The following is a 15,193-nucleotide window of genomic DNA, read 5'->3' as shown; positions in this document are numbered from 1 at the left end:
GGTCCATAAGTGTCATTTTCACATTTCACTTTACACCTTTGCATGGCACTATTGGGTTTTGAAAGTTCAATGGCAAACATTCCTATGGTGAATCATTGTGTAGAGATGGTGATGACGTATAAATAACTAGCAAAGAATGGATTACCGTTGAGTTGTCCATCTTGACTTTGAAGTATTTTAAATCAGATATTTTATATTTTCCAAGTTTGTGAGTCAAACTATGCAGTTTTAGGGCCAAATTTATGTAATTGTTGGTTAGTACTTCACATCTAAATAGAAATTGTGCATTTGTTGATAGAATTTATGCATCCAAAGTGCCTTTGGGAATCTATCTAGGTTTTAGGAGTATGCATATTTGATATTTCTATGCATTTGACAATTTGTTGTGCATTTGTAGAGCTACAACACAATTGTGAGAGTCTTGCACATGTGTCAAGGACATTTGCATATGTTTGTGCTAGTGTTTGACTTATGTTGACCATATGGTTTAATTAGGATTCTTGTTGGATTGTAGGACTTTGATGGACTATTGTCAAGGGAGTGAAGTCTTTGTTAGAGCATATTTAGCTATTAGTTGCCTTTTAACAACTAGTTATTTTTTTTCTTAAGTTCATTTAGGAGTGCTTATTTTAGTTGTGCACCTAGTTTTAGCTTTTATGTACCTAGTTAGCTATAGGTGAGATTTATTTAGCTCCTCATTCCTGCACTTTATTTCTCCTAAATTTAGTTTTGTGCTTTCTTTATAAGCATCTCATTGTACAGTTGTAATTTACTCAGCTATTAGATAATCAATATGATTTATATTTCTGGATAAATTGTCTTTTGGTCTCCATAGCTACTTCCTCTTCTCTTGTTTCATCACAAGTGCTTGATTGTAGCTGATCTTGAAGAGCTTTGGGGTTGATAAATCTACTCTAATAGTCTCCCTACTAAGGATTTGATAGTTGATATGACAAAGGACAAGCGTATTACACTTCATGCAGTCATTTTGTGGCATGTGGCTTGGATGCCTGATAGCCAAGCTAATCTAAGTATGATCATAAATTTAGTTGAGAGATGGCATAGTGAGACGAGTAGTTTACACTTGCCAACCAAGGAGATGACTGTCACACTAAAGGATATTTAGCATGTTGGACATTGCTGCTACTAGGATACGTTTTTGTCATTGACATCAACATATTCCTATGATTTATTGCTCTAGTGATTGCAAATTAGTTTATTGGGATCATGGTTTGGTGTATGGAGCATTTCTAGTATCAGTACATCTTGCTGTATTGGTTTTAGTGATCTGGGAAGCTTAATTGATCATATTATATGATCCGGTTTGCAGTTTGTTTTTCTGATAAGTGCTTTGCAAAGTTCAGTATTTCCTCCAGTATATTTTGATCTGATCAGATCTTCAGCTGATTTTTTGAGAGATTGTTTGGGATGGTCTTGTGTATCTTCATTTTAGATGGTTCATGATTTGGTGCTTCGCAAGTTATCTTTCTTCGTGACGATTGCTGTTGTTTGAGTGTTCTTGAAGTTCAAATGTTGATCGATGAAGATTTGATAACTGGTGTTGGGGTAAGTGCACGAAGATGGTGAACAGAAAAGTGACCACATGCCAAAAAAAACATTTGATAACAGGTTTTGAGGAACATTTTTTTTTAAATAAAAAATTAAAAGTTTCTCAAAACCCGTGCGGGTTTTGAGAAACATTATTTTTGGGTGTAGGCCACGGGTTTTGGCCATTTTCAATGCCAAAACCCGTGGAACAATAGAAAGGAAAAACATAAAAAACATACAACCTGCATGGGTTTGCACCTATTTTGGATTTTCCCAACATTGAGAGCAATTTTCAACAATGGCACCCTATCGAACAGGTAAGATTTGATTTGTTTGATTATTTTTGTTTGCATTTTAATTAAAGTAGGGTTTTTTTAATTGATTTAAGTTTTGTTTTTATTAATTTGATGTCATATTCTTCAAGCAATCCCCAAAAACAAAATAGATGCAGGAGTAGATGCCATGCTTCCACTACAGAGGATGTGGCCATCATCGATGAACTGATCAATATGTTGTACCCTCTCTATCAGACACAAGTGCGTTTAATTCTGTTTACGACATGTTATCAATTAAGTGACTAAATCTTATAAAAATAAATGAATTTTTTTTTAGAATAATTTAAAGTGACATATAAATAAAATGCATTGCAAGGTGCAGCAGGTGGTGGGAGTACACCACATATGTTTCAGTCGACTCCATGGTCACGAGTAGTTTTGCCACCAGAGGTAAAGATTTGTAAATTTGTTAAAAATATAATAATACATTGGTTTCAAAATATCTTTTGTTAATTATATGTATCATTACTTGGTATTTTATAGGGCTTATTAGTGGCTAAGATGTCCCAACTTGATGATATCACGCTTTCAGCCATTGACTTTGGCCAAGATAGCTATGCAGTACTATTTAGATTTATATATTTTTGACTTAAGTGACATGATATATTAAATACATGTTCTTTTCCCTTATGTTAATTTTTTTCCATTAGTTTACCCCACCTGTCTCGAGGACATCTCGTGTGAGAAAGCCATCCTCTAGCACTCCGAGGCAGAAAAAGATATCCTCTTGGACACCCAAATGACAGAAAGTAATTCAGTACAATTTAAATTAATTTGTTGAAATGTATTATGATTAAACATGTATATGTATATATTGATTAATGCACTTAATTTATTTGTTCTTTATATAGAAACATATGGGGTTTATGGAATTAATGAATGCACCTGATGATGATGAGGTTCAGCATAGGGAAGAGGTGATATCTTCATATTCACTTTGGATTGCATTCTTGCTTGTTTGAAATAACTAAATCATTTTATGTCTATATCATATGTTATCATTTTTCATACAGGAAATGGTAATAGCTGCATCAGATTCGACTACGCCTCCTAAGGCTACAAGAGAACTATACGAGGCTTCGGTGTGCATTTGTTCTACATATGTTAAAATATTTGTTTTATCTAGTTTTTCAACAACTTTGGGTTATTAACTTGTATGATTATCTTTAACCTATTACATGCCCCTTCCAAACTTCCTACTATTATTCTACCATTCCATTTCAGTAGAAGTCCTACGTGTATATTATGGGATCCAACATGACCAAGGGAAAAGGTATGTCTATCTTAGATCAACTCCTTTTCACTAAGTGCACAACGAAGTTGAAACTGTCTAGTTAACTCCTTTTGGATCACTTACCATGGATATAGGAAATGGTCATAACTAATTCATCTATGACTTTGCCTCCTACGACCACAAGACATCCATCTGAGGCTTTGATATGCTTTAGTTTTTTAGTCTATTCATTTTTAGTTATTATGTGTTATTTGACATTTATGTTATTAACATGTATTAATGTTGTTTTACCAGTTACAACCTCCTTCAAGACATCCCACGGATCCTCAGCCTCACCCAATTGTAGAAGACAGAGATGAGGTAATCAACATTTCAATTTTAAACAATTTAGAGTTCATTTTGTAGTTATTTTGATGTTATATTGAGAAAATATATCTGATTCGACATTTGAATTGTCCTTGTGCAACCACCTATAGAGTCATGTACTTCTTCAAAGAGGCTCGATTTTGATGATCCGCCACAACCATAGATATTGATAGAGATATAGTTATAGTTGTGGTCATTGAAGGACCAATTTTTTTATATATTCGACATTTGTATATGTATATATCGACTTTGACAGACATGGCACATGCCACATTTTTGTAACTATTATTGATTTGGCATCTATGCCATTTTTTGATATGTACATGATTACTGTTCATTTTGATATATAGAAAACTTGATATTCGATCCAATTTGTTCATTGATATATATGAAACTTAGTTATTTGGTATTGAAATGTGATTAAACTTGTTCATTGTGTATATGTCTTGAAATGTGATCCAATTTATGTTGGCATATGGACACTCCAATGAGACATTGTGTGTGATTGAAAGGTTTTATCATTGATGGCAACCTTGCAATCCAATGGCACCGACAAGACATTATACCAGCAAAGCATTATATAGGCAACCTTGCAATCCTATGACACCGGCAAGACATTATACCGACAAAATATAACACAAGCAAGATAGTGCACTGACATCAGAAGATCAATCTACACCGGCACCGACACAGAAGATGTTCACCGGCACAGAAGGAAATATGTATACCGACACAGAAGCCGACAGGATTTTTGATATGTAATATTTTGTTTATTATTGTAAGCCGACTTGGCAAATTGTAAAATGACTCTTGTATATAAAAGAGATCATTATAGTCATTTATAGGTAATGAAAAAATATGCAATAAATAAATTGTAAGGCAGACCTAATGTGCGAATTGTAGGTCAAGGGTATATGTAAAGAATAGAGCAAGAACCAGTACTTAATCTAGCATTGAAGATGCTATTGTAAAGCAGTACAGAACATTGGATTTGTGTAAATCCTCATTGTAAGTCAGTGTGACTTCTTATTGAGCAGTGAGCTCTAGGTAGTTGGCCTTCCTGCATGTGCAGGCCCCTATTGTAAGTAATATTCTCTTATTGGCCAGTAAGTGAATATTGTGGGTCACAAATCCCACCGAGGTTTTTCCCACACCGGGTTTCCTTGTTAAACATCTTGTGTTATGGTGTTCTTTTCATGTGGATGATTTTAATTCTGTTATTTGCATTAATTCTTGCATACCGGTATACTGTTAATTTATATTCTGCATATTCATTTTTAAGAAAATTTCATTACTGGTCAGATACTGATTCACCCCCCCCTCTCAGTATCTGTGGGAACCCTAACAATTGGTATCAGAGCCTGGTCCTCTATTTTCAGAAGCCTAACAGCTTGAGGAAGATCTTGACACCGGTAAAGATGGAAAATCTGATGAAGCAACTTGAAGGAGCTCTTACTGACTATGATGCAGAGAAGTTGAAAAATATCAAATTAGAAGATGATTTAAAAGCAGCTCAGGACATTATTCAGGCACTTCAAGAAAGTTTTGGAGGGAGTACAAGGACAGGGGCCATCTATGGAGGCATTGGTGAGGGAGGTATGGAGAGCAGGTGGAGAGGTTGATTATTGGCAGGGCCTATATGAGCAGGTTGTACCATCTAGTCAGCGAACACTGAGCTATTCGCAGATGCGGCAGGCTAGATCAGAGTGATCCCAGAGGATGTAGAGCAGTGGGGGTGTGATGGGTCCTCTACGGAGAGACAGGTCAAGGGGTATAGGAGCTAGTGGGGGATTGATGGGGCCTCCACGAAGAGATAGATCGGATGGTGTAGGGACCAGTGGGGGAGAAGGTGGCGATGGTGGGGCAGCATCTGGTCAGAGTGGCATCTGAGAGAGCATTTTGTATATATGTAATTTATTTTTGGACTGTATCTTGGATGGCTCTTCGTAGACAATTTTGTAGACTTCATTGCACTCTGATACGTGAGATGATATATATGAGGAGATCCCATTTTTTGATTAATATGCATATTGTGATGTATGGGTGCTATGCATGATGGTGTTTTATGAGTTTATGCTTAGATGGATACGTGTATATGTATGCATTTATGAGATGATTCCTATATGCATGGTTTTATGATGATTTATGATGTTCGATACTAACATATGAATGCAGGTTTATACATGTGTGCATGTTTTGTTTTGATGTAATGCTTTATGTATGTAATGCCATGATGATGATGTATGCTTATGATGATTTATGGACAGGATTTTGGTGTTTCCTATTTTGATATAATGATAAAAAATAATATGCAATGATGTTAATGCAAAGAATGAATGGTTTATGTATGGATATGCATCTTGATGTTTTTAGATGAATGTAATATGGATAAATAAATGTAAAGTACAAATGTTTATATCATGATGTATAAATGAATGCATATGTATAATGGATATATAAATGGTATGAACCAATGTTTGGAGTCAAATGGTTTTATGATTTTAAATGCCTAAATATGATTAAGTAAAAATGATAATGTGATGATAATGCAACTTATGGTTTAATAACTACACCTTAATGCAATTAAAAAAGGATAATGAATGCAATGTAAATGAATCCTAAAATGAGCATAATAAGATACTTAATAATGGATGAATGAATGCACCTTTTAACTAATGAATAGCTAAATGAATGTATGAAATGATAAATAATAAAGGATGATAAAGAATGATAAAATGATAATTGATAACTGACACTAGATGAATGCATAGTAAATGGTTAATACAATCAAGGACAATTGGATCCTATGAATGAATCTAATCATCATGATTATGCAATGATGCAAATGATTAATGAAGACTAATGTCAATAAATTAAATGAACTATATGCAATTTAAAAAATGACATGAATGTAATTAATGCAAAATGCCACTAAATGTAATGACGATATGACCATGATGAATGCAAGGTTTTTTAGACTTTGCATGATGTATTGATGATGTATCAGAGTACTCGGTCGTGATTGTATCCAAAACTAGCTCAATTCTTACATAACTATTCATATTAACCTTGCTCATATTTGCCTACAAATCATACATATGAATGAGTGAATGGATGGGTGATATGCAATGGAATGCAATATATAAACAGATGAGATGAAATGACGATCCATAGTGCTTTATTTTCATCATTGAGCTTTTAAAATTTTATAAGAAAATACAAGCATCTTGACATAATGATTCAAGATGACTTGGGTAGTTCTTACATGGATTTTGATATAGGAAGTTAATACAAATGACTTGATATAATGGGTCAAGTCGACCAGAGTATTGCTTGTGGAATAGACAAGGATCATCTCCATTTATGCATGACTTGGATCATCCTCCTTGATCTTGAATTGATCATATCCTGAGACAAGTTCATACGTTAATAAGAGATAAAACCTTTATCCAATTTGGATGAGGTAGGAGGAACCAAAGAAAGAGCATTCGCACCTGCAAGCAAATAGTATGGACATAAAGAATAAAGAATATGGATCCTTGGTAATGGTTCATGCTCATATGATCAAGGTATACACTATAGTCAGCAAGCTGTAATGATCTATGACTACATTTTGCATAAGATCACGTAGCTTAGTGAACTTCCCACGTAGACACCATTAGTACATGCCCCGAAACTTCATTGGAATAATGCATAGAAGATACACAAACAATGCAGAAAGATCTTGATACAGATAAATGAATGAATTACTCACAAATCAACCAAGTATATGATAGCTTAACACAATTTTCTAGTCAAAGAAAACGTCATTTTGTCTTTGTTTTGGTAAGGAAGGATGCATCCTTGTTGAAGACAGTTTGATTGTTGATGTCAGTTGTTTTGGTCAATTTTGAGAAGTGATCATTGTGTGAGTATTTTGTTCAATGTTTGCTTGGTATCTGCTTGGATGAGTATGTACAATGTGTTGCCATGTTTTTGATTGATTTTTGATGTTTTCTAATGTTTTTTTGATTTTGTGAGATAGTTTTGGATGAAGACCCCAATGAATCACAAGTAATGCAAAATCCACTGCCATCAATAGGTTAAGGGCATTGCCCCTAGTTTAGACATGACTATGAAAAAGTGAGATGCAAGATGCATGGAATACTTTCTTAATTACAAATTAATAACAAGCTGTGGTTTTAGATGGATGGATGTATGTATGAAGTAGATGTGATCGCAACAAGTCTGAAAGACAATGGAGCCATAGCCTTTATGAGTGGTGCCTATTTGCCAGGTTTTCACCATCATACTTACCCAAGGTGCCACCAGAGTGGTTGTTCACCGTTTGGATGCATGATTTTTCTCTTACTCTTTTGATTTTTTATTTTTTTTTTGTATTTTCTTCAGGTCATTTATCTGGATGTTTTTGGTATTTTTGCTAGTATATATGGGAGCTTGATGCTCTGTATATATTTTTAGGTGTAAAATCATTTAAGGTGCATGTTGTTGATCGAATATGCTAGAGGTTCTCCTTCTGACGTAGCCAACTGATATACCCCGGACCCAAATACAGCAGTGACAACATATGCACCCAACCAATTTGATTCAAACTTTCCTTGATGTTCTCGGTTGGGTTGGTTACAAGGATATTCTCGAAGAACAAGATCACCTACCTTGAATGTACAAGGCTTAACTCAATGATTATAACTTCTACTCATGCACTACTGATAGGCTTTGAGGTGATTGTATGCAGCTTGTCGCTTCTCATCAAGTAGCTCTAAGTCCTAAAGACGGGATACTCTGTATGCTTCATCATCGATGAGATTGTGCAAGGAAACCCATAGTGATGGGATCTCAACCTCGATAGGTAAAATAACTTCTGCATCATAGACTAATGAGTATGGATTTGTGCCTATAGGGGTTTGAATGCTAGTTCGATATGCCCATAGTACTAGATTCAATTGAACATGCCAATCACGATCGACATCATTGACTATCTTCTTTAGGATTCTTAATATGTTCTTGTTTGATGCTTTGGCCTGACCATTGCCTTGTGGGTAACAAAGAGTGGAAAAGCGGTGTTGGATGTGAAATTTCTCGTAGAGTTCACAGACATCTTGATTCTTGAAAGGAAGACCATTATCTGTGATGATGGACATGGGTACACCATACCGACAGATGATGTAATTGAGGATGAATGAGAGGATTTGCTTGCTGGTAACTTAGGTAAGTGGAATAGCTTTGATCCACTTTGTGAAGTATTTGGTGGTAGTAATAATGAATTTATGGCCATTGGATGAAGATGGATGGATTTTACCCATAATGTCAAGGCCCCATTGACAAAAAGGCCATGGTGTTGTGATTGGTTGCAATTCTTGTGCTGGTGCATGTATTAGGTCTCCATGAACTTGGCATTTCTTGCACTTCCTAATAAAGTAGTAGGAGTCTTTTTCCATAGATGGCCAATAGTATCCATTGCGCAAGAGTTTCTTAGCTAGTGACGGACCACTTGCATGAGTTCCACAAATTCCTTCATGTACCTCTTCCAAGGCCTTTGTTATCTCATCCAATTCTAGACATCAAAGGAGAGTACTATCAAGACTATGTCGGTATAGGGTTCCGATGATAATGGTATATCAAGCAGTTTGGCGAATGAAGGTTTTATGTTGGTTATTCGAATGGTTAGGAGGAAGGGTGTGATTGTAGAGATAAGTGTAGAATTCACCGCACCATGGGGATTCGGAACCGACAAGGTGACATATCATCTCGGATTTGGGGATATCATAAGCAGGGATCCAAAGTTGTTCTACCAAGAACTCTTAGTGTGTTGAATTCTGTGGAAGATCTAGGAGAGATGCGATGGTAGCCATAGCGTCAGCAACTCAATTCTGATCTCTCGATATTTGCTCAAAGGTGATAGTAGTAAATGATACCTTTAATTTGTCCACTATTTTCTTGTATGGCATGAGCTTGTCATCTTTAGTCTGATATTCATGTGTTGCTTGTTGAATGACTAGTTGTGAGTCTCCATATACTCGTAGTTCTTGTAATTTCCATTACACGGCTAGCCTGAGTCCTATGATCAAGGCCTCATATTTTTCTATGTTATTTGTGCATGGAAATGTGAGCCTGTAAGACTTTAGGATGCTATCATCTTGAGGTGTGATAAACAGAATGCCTGCCCCCAAGCCATGCCTAGTGTATGAACCATCAAAGTAGAGTTTCCATGGTTGTGCTGTTGTGATCATGAATATCTCTTCATCCAGAAAATTTGAAATTAGAGGATGATTGCCTATGAGGGGTGCATCGGCCAACTGATCTGCAATGACTTGTCCTTTGATAACTTTACGGTCCACATACTCGATGTCAAATTTACTAAGAATCATCACCCATTTGGCCAAGCAACCTATCAATGCTTCTTTGCTGAGTAAATACTTGAGTGGATCAATCTTTGAAATGAGTTTTACCTTGTGTGTTAATAGATAGTGCCTCATTTTAGTGGCTGCCAAGATTACTGCTAGGCAAGCTCGCTCAATAGGTGTGTAATTGAGTTCATAGCCAACTAGTGTGCGAGAGATGTAGTAAACAACACATTCTTTCCCTTCGGCATTATGTTGTGCCAGTAGTACACCCAATGTTGTACTTGTTGCTGATATATAGAGTAACAAAGGTCTACTTGGATCTGGTGGGATCAACAATAGCATATTCATGAGATAATCTTTTAGCATTTGGAATGCTTGCTGGCATCTGGCATCCCATTGAAAGCAGATGTTTTTGTGTAGCAGATGTGTAAAGGGGTGACACTTATCTACCAGTTGTGCAATGAATCTTCGAATGGATTGTAGCCATCCTTGTAATGTCCTTAGCTGACTAATATTCTTTGGTGGTGGCATGTCCATGATTGCTTTTACCTTTGTTGGCTCAACCTCAATACCTTTTCTTGAGACAATGTATCCTAGAAGCTTCCTGGAGGCTACTCCAAAGACACATTTCTTTGGGTTGAGTCGAACATGGTATTGTTCCAGTCTATCAAAGATTTTATCTAATATGTCTAGATGACCTTCTCTAGTGAGTGATTTTGCTAGTAAGTCATCAACATAATCTTCCATCATAGTATGCATCATGTCATGGAAGATGGTGGTCATTGCTTGTTGATAGGTTGCTCTTGCATTCTTTAGACTGAAAGGCATTACATTCCAGCAGTATGTGCCCCATGGACATGTGAAGGCTATCTTATGTTGATCCTCTGGTGTGATCTTTATCTGATTATACCATGAAAAGCCATCCATGAGTGAAAGCATGGCATGTCCTGCTATTAGGTCCACTATGATGTCGATGTTTGGTAGGGGGAAGTCATCCTTAGGAAATGCCTTATTCAGATCTTTGAAGTTAATACAAATGTGGATGCCCCTATTTGGTTTACCGACTAATGAAACCAACATCCAGAAGTTTCTTGAGTTCTACTTTGACTAGTACTACAATCTAAGGATGCATCTTACGAAGCTTCTACTTGACAGGTTTGGCTCCTTCTGCTATGGTGAGGTGATGCATGACTAAATCTGGATCACGACTAGGCATGTCTACATATGACCATGCAAAGTTGATCTGATGCTTTTGAAAAAACTCTACAAATTTAGGCTATTCCTCTGGAGTTAGAAGAGATGCCATATGTATGAGGTGAGGAGTTTCAGAAGTCCCCACATTGTATTCTTTGTTTCTTTGATGAGAATCGTTGATCATTCCCATTGTGTGCTACAAGGAAGGATGTCAAACCTTTCATCCTCAGGCACCTCAGAGAGGTTTTCACCATTGGATACGCTCTTTCTTTTTACTTTTATGGGATCTAACAGTGCCATGGTGTGGTTTTCACTAGAAGATCCATGTTTTATTGTTATATTTTTGTAGCTAAAAGGTTTGGCATCCACCGCGAAGTATGCTGCGCTATTAAGTTCTATGGCGAATCCAGCTTTGTGATCCCCGCTTGGCAGGTTATCCCTTAATTCCAAAAAGTCAATGATGGCCTCATTGTTTTGGAAGAGGTCAAGACATGGGGGATTTGGTTGGTTCCATTCGATGAGTTCAGGATGGATAATGGGCATTACTTCATCGATTGGGTTAAGTTCATTAGATGTATCAATGAGGGTTAAGACGTTATGGTGAAGGTCATTGATGGTACTCTCCCTGTCAGAATCAGGCATAGGATGTGATGTAGGATCTGTGGAAGAAGTTTCCAGCTCAGGAACCCAAGAGGTCTTTATCTGTGCTTCTTTCTAAACAGGGATGTCTTTGTGGGGTGGAGGTATCGATGTGTCTTCCTCATCTGAAGTATTAAGCTAAATGGAATCAAATTCCCATTCATGTGAGTCTATCTCTGAATCACTTTCTAGCATTCAATTACTATACCATACTGGGATGTCCTTTGTGTTAAATACTGCAGGTGTGATCAATTGATGTACCTTTATAGATGAAATGATTGGTGTTGTAGGAAGGATGATGGGGATCAAAGAATCTAATACGGGTAGTATCGGTAGTGTTGACTCTATTGCTTCTATTGGAACTACTGGTGTTGTAGATGTTGCTATACAGTTGGTGTTGCTAATGGTTCTATTGATGTTATTGCTACTGCTAATGGGATTACTAGTTTGTTTGGTGGGATGATTGGCATTGTAGATGGTTGTGTTGGGATTTCAGGCTTCGGTGGGGCAGTTGTGATGGTGTTTGATGCTGCTTTGATAATGAAAAGTGTCCTCTTTTCAATAAACTGATATAGCAGTTTGTTGGGTTTTCCTTTCAATCCGAGCTTAAGAAAGATCACCTTTTGAAAGCCTAGGCCTATATTATCTTTGGGCTTTAATTCTGGCAGCAGTGGTTCATGTCATCCTTGTTTGCAAGATCCCAAAGCATCCTGACCATCATAACCCATTCTTTCCATAATGAGGAGGCCTTTGCCATATTGATCTGTGGGAAGTGTAGCTTGCGGCATATCAGTGGTGATGGGATCTTTATAGATCCATTATGCTAAGTCCTCATCTTTGGTTTCTTCTTATTGACTCTTCCCAAGGATGAAAGGCATCAAAGCACATACTGACGTGATCAGTGGTTGCTGAAGTAACTGTTGTGGTTTGCCATGTGTTCTAGGAGAAGTGCGCATTTGTCCCACACAAAAGAGTTGACTTAAGTTGTATTCCCTAGGACCTTCCTCTGCTATTTTCATCTTAAGCTTTTCTTGCTTGGGTATAGTGGTGTTTGAACAGGCAAGAGAGGCTAGACTTATATATGATGTGGAGGAAATGGCTTCTCTATTGTTAGGAACGGCAATCTCTGGTTGATGACTAATATTATGACAATATGCAAAGGGATTTGCATCGCCCAGGATTGTGATCTCTACACTGTTATGTGGGAACTTGATACATTGATGGTAGGTAGTTGGAATGGCTTGCATGGCATGTATCCAAGGTCTTCCTAACAATAGATTGTATGGCAGAGGAAGGTCTAGAATCTAACAGATGATATGCTTCACCACAGGGCCCACTTGGATTGGTAGTACCACCGCTCCTTTGGAGGAATGCTCTGCATCATCATAGGCTTTGATTGTGATCTTCTGATGGGGATCCATTGATTCTATGGCATATCCCAACACTATGACCAACAGCAGTGTACAAATATTCAGGCGTACTCCATTGTTGATCAAGACTCGCTTGATCCTATGTTGGTTGATAAATCTTTCAATGTGTAGTGAGGTGTTATGAGGTTGCTAGAAGGAAGAGTTGTCACTTTCGAAAAAAGTGAGACAAGGGGATGACTTTAGACTTCCAACCATGGCTTGAAATTGGTCTATATTCAGGTTTGTGGGGACTGATGCCTCTTGGAGAGCTTGATCCAAGATTGTTTTATGAGATGGAGATAGGCGCAATAGCTCTAAAATGGATATAAGTGCAGGCATTCTGTCTAATTGTTCCACAAGATTGTACTACTTTGGTATGGAGGTGGTGCCTTGTGGAGCTGCCTTTATGGTAACCTTGCCGTGACGTGTAACAACATTGCAATTGGAGCTAGGATTTTTTATGGTTATAGTTGCAATTTGTTCATTGGCCATCATATAGGTGATTTATAGTATAATTATACACAGTCTGTGTATAATCAGTGGTATCAGTGCCTCTCCTGGAAGTGGAAGGACCCCTTTGATCTTGTGATGGAAGTGGATTTTTTAACATCAGATGATCATTGTTTGTTGTTTTTGGGTCATTCCCTTTGATTTCAATTTCACCTCAATCAATAAGATCCTGGATAAGATCTTTCAATCTGTGACAATTACTTGTCTTGTGTCCTCTCCCTTGATGGAAATCACAATGTTCAATATCCCTCCACCATGTAGGTTTGAATTGAGGTTCATAGTTTGATGTTTTAGGTAGAGTTACCAAATTTTGAGAAACCAGTTGTCACAACACTATTTCGATGGGTTCCCCTAAGGGAGTGTATGTTCATTTTTGTTTTTGTTGACGAGGTCTGGGTTCATCATGAGATGTGATGCGACCTTGATTTGAAGGAACATTTGTGTTAGTCTGAGGTGGGGGATTTTGTCCTGCAAATCGAACCACAAGCTGTGCACTTTTGATAGTTCTGGCATCCACAACCCCATCATTGATGATGTTTTTGTTTTTGTTCCAGAAGCTTGGTTTGTCACTATTGAAGCATGGGCGAGGACCATGCTTTGGTTCATTATAGATTTTGATAAGTCCTTTCTTAATGAGGGCTCGCTCACATTTCAAGCCCTTGGTGATCATGTCATTAAAAGAGTCTATGTCTTTGACATCCAGGTGAAATTCCATTTCTTCGTTTAAGTTGGAAATAAATATTTCCACTAGTTCTTGTTTAGGTAACTGAAGAGAACGTCTGCTAGACATTTGACGCCATCATTACAAGAATACTGAGAATAGTTCACCTGGTTTTTGTTTAGTGTTACACAGATCACCCGTGGTGATGTCACGTTCAATGTTATGAGAGTAATGTGCCAAGAACTTCTGAATTAGCTCTTCAAAGGTCCTAATGCCACCTGGTCATCGGGAAAACCATGATGTGGTTGTTCCTCCCAAGCTTTGGGGAAAAATTCGCATTAGGTATGTGTCCTCATATGCCACTTCGAGGCAAGCTAAATGAAATTCTCAGACATGATCATGAGGATCTCCCTTTCCTCTATATTTTTTGAATGTTGGTGTTTCGAATCCCTGTGGAAAGGGTGGCATATAAAGATTTCTATCAAAGGGATAGGGACATATGTCATTGAGTGAGAATTGGTTGGTTTTTACACCACTATGAAGTTGTTGGACGAAATTTTCAACTTGTTTCCACAACATCTCCATTTCATTTGGAGGAGGAGGTGGTGGGTTACCTCGAGGAATATTATATCTGATGGGATCTCTACCTCTTTCTTCTTCATGGTGACTTTGTCATTCTGATGCTTGTCTTAATTGGGCAAGATCAAAGTTAGAGGGGAGCTTGGCTCCTTCTTGAGCGAGCTTTAAAAAGTGAGCATCTGCATTGCTCTTGAGTATTTTGTCAAAAAGTTTGCTAAAGAGAGGGTTATGTTGGGCCCTTTCTATTGTTACAGGAGTAGGAGTACTTGGGCTTTCGTCATTCGCATTTCCTCCAAGTGCTTCTTGAAATTCATTGATATTTTCCTCCTCTTCTTCTTCAATTTCTATTTCTCATTGCCTTGACTGTAATCGGG

This window comes from Cryptomeria japonica, chromosome 1 (assembly GCF_030272615.1).
Source record: "Cryptomeria japonica chromosome 1, Sugi_1.0, whole genome shotgun sequence".
NCBI classification, from domain to species: domain Eukaryota; kingdom Viridiplantae; phylum Streptophyta; class Pinopsida; order Cupressales; family Cupressaceae; genus Cryptomeria; species Cryptomeria japonica.
Note: the sequence above shows the minus strand (reverse complement) of the source record.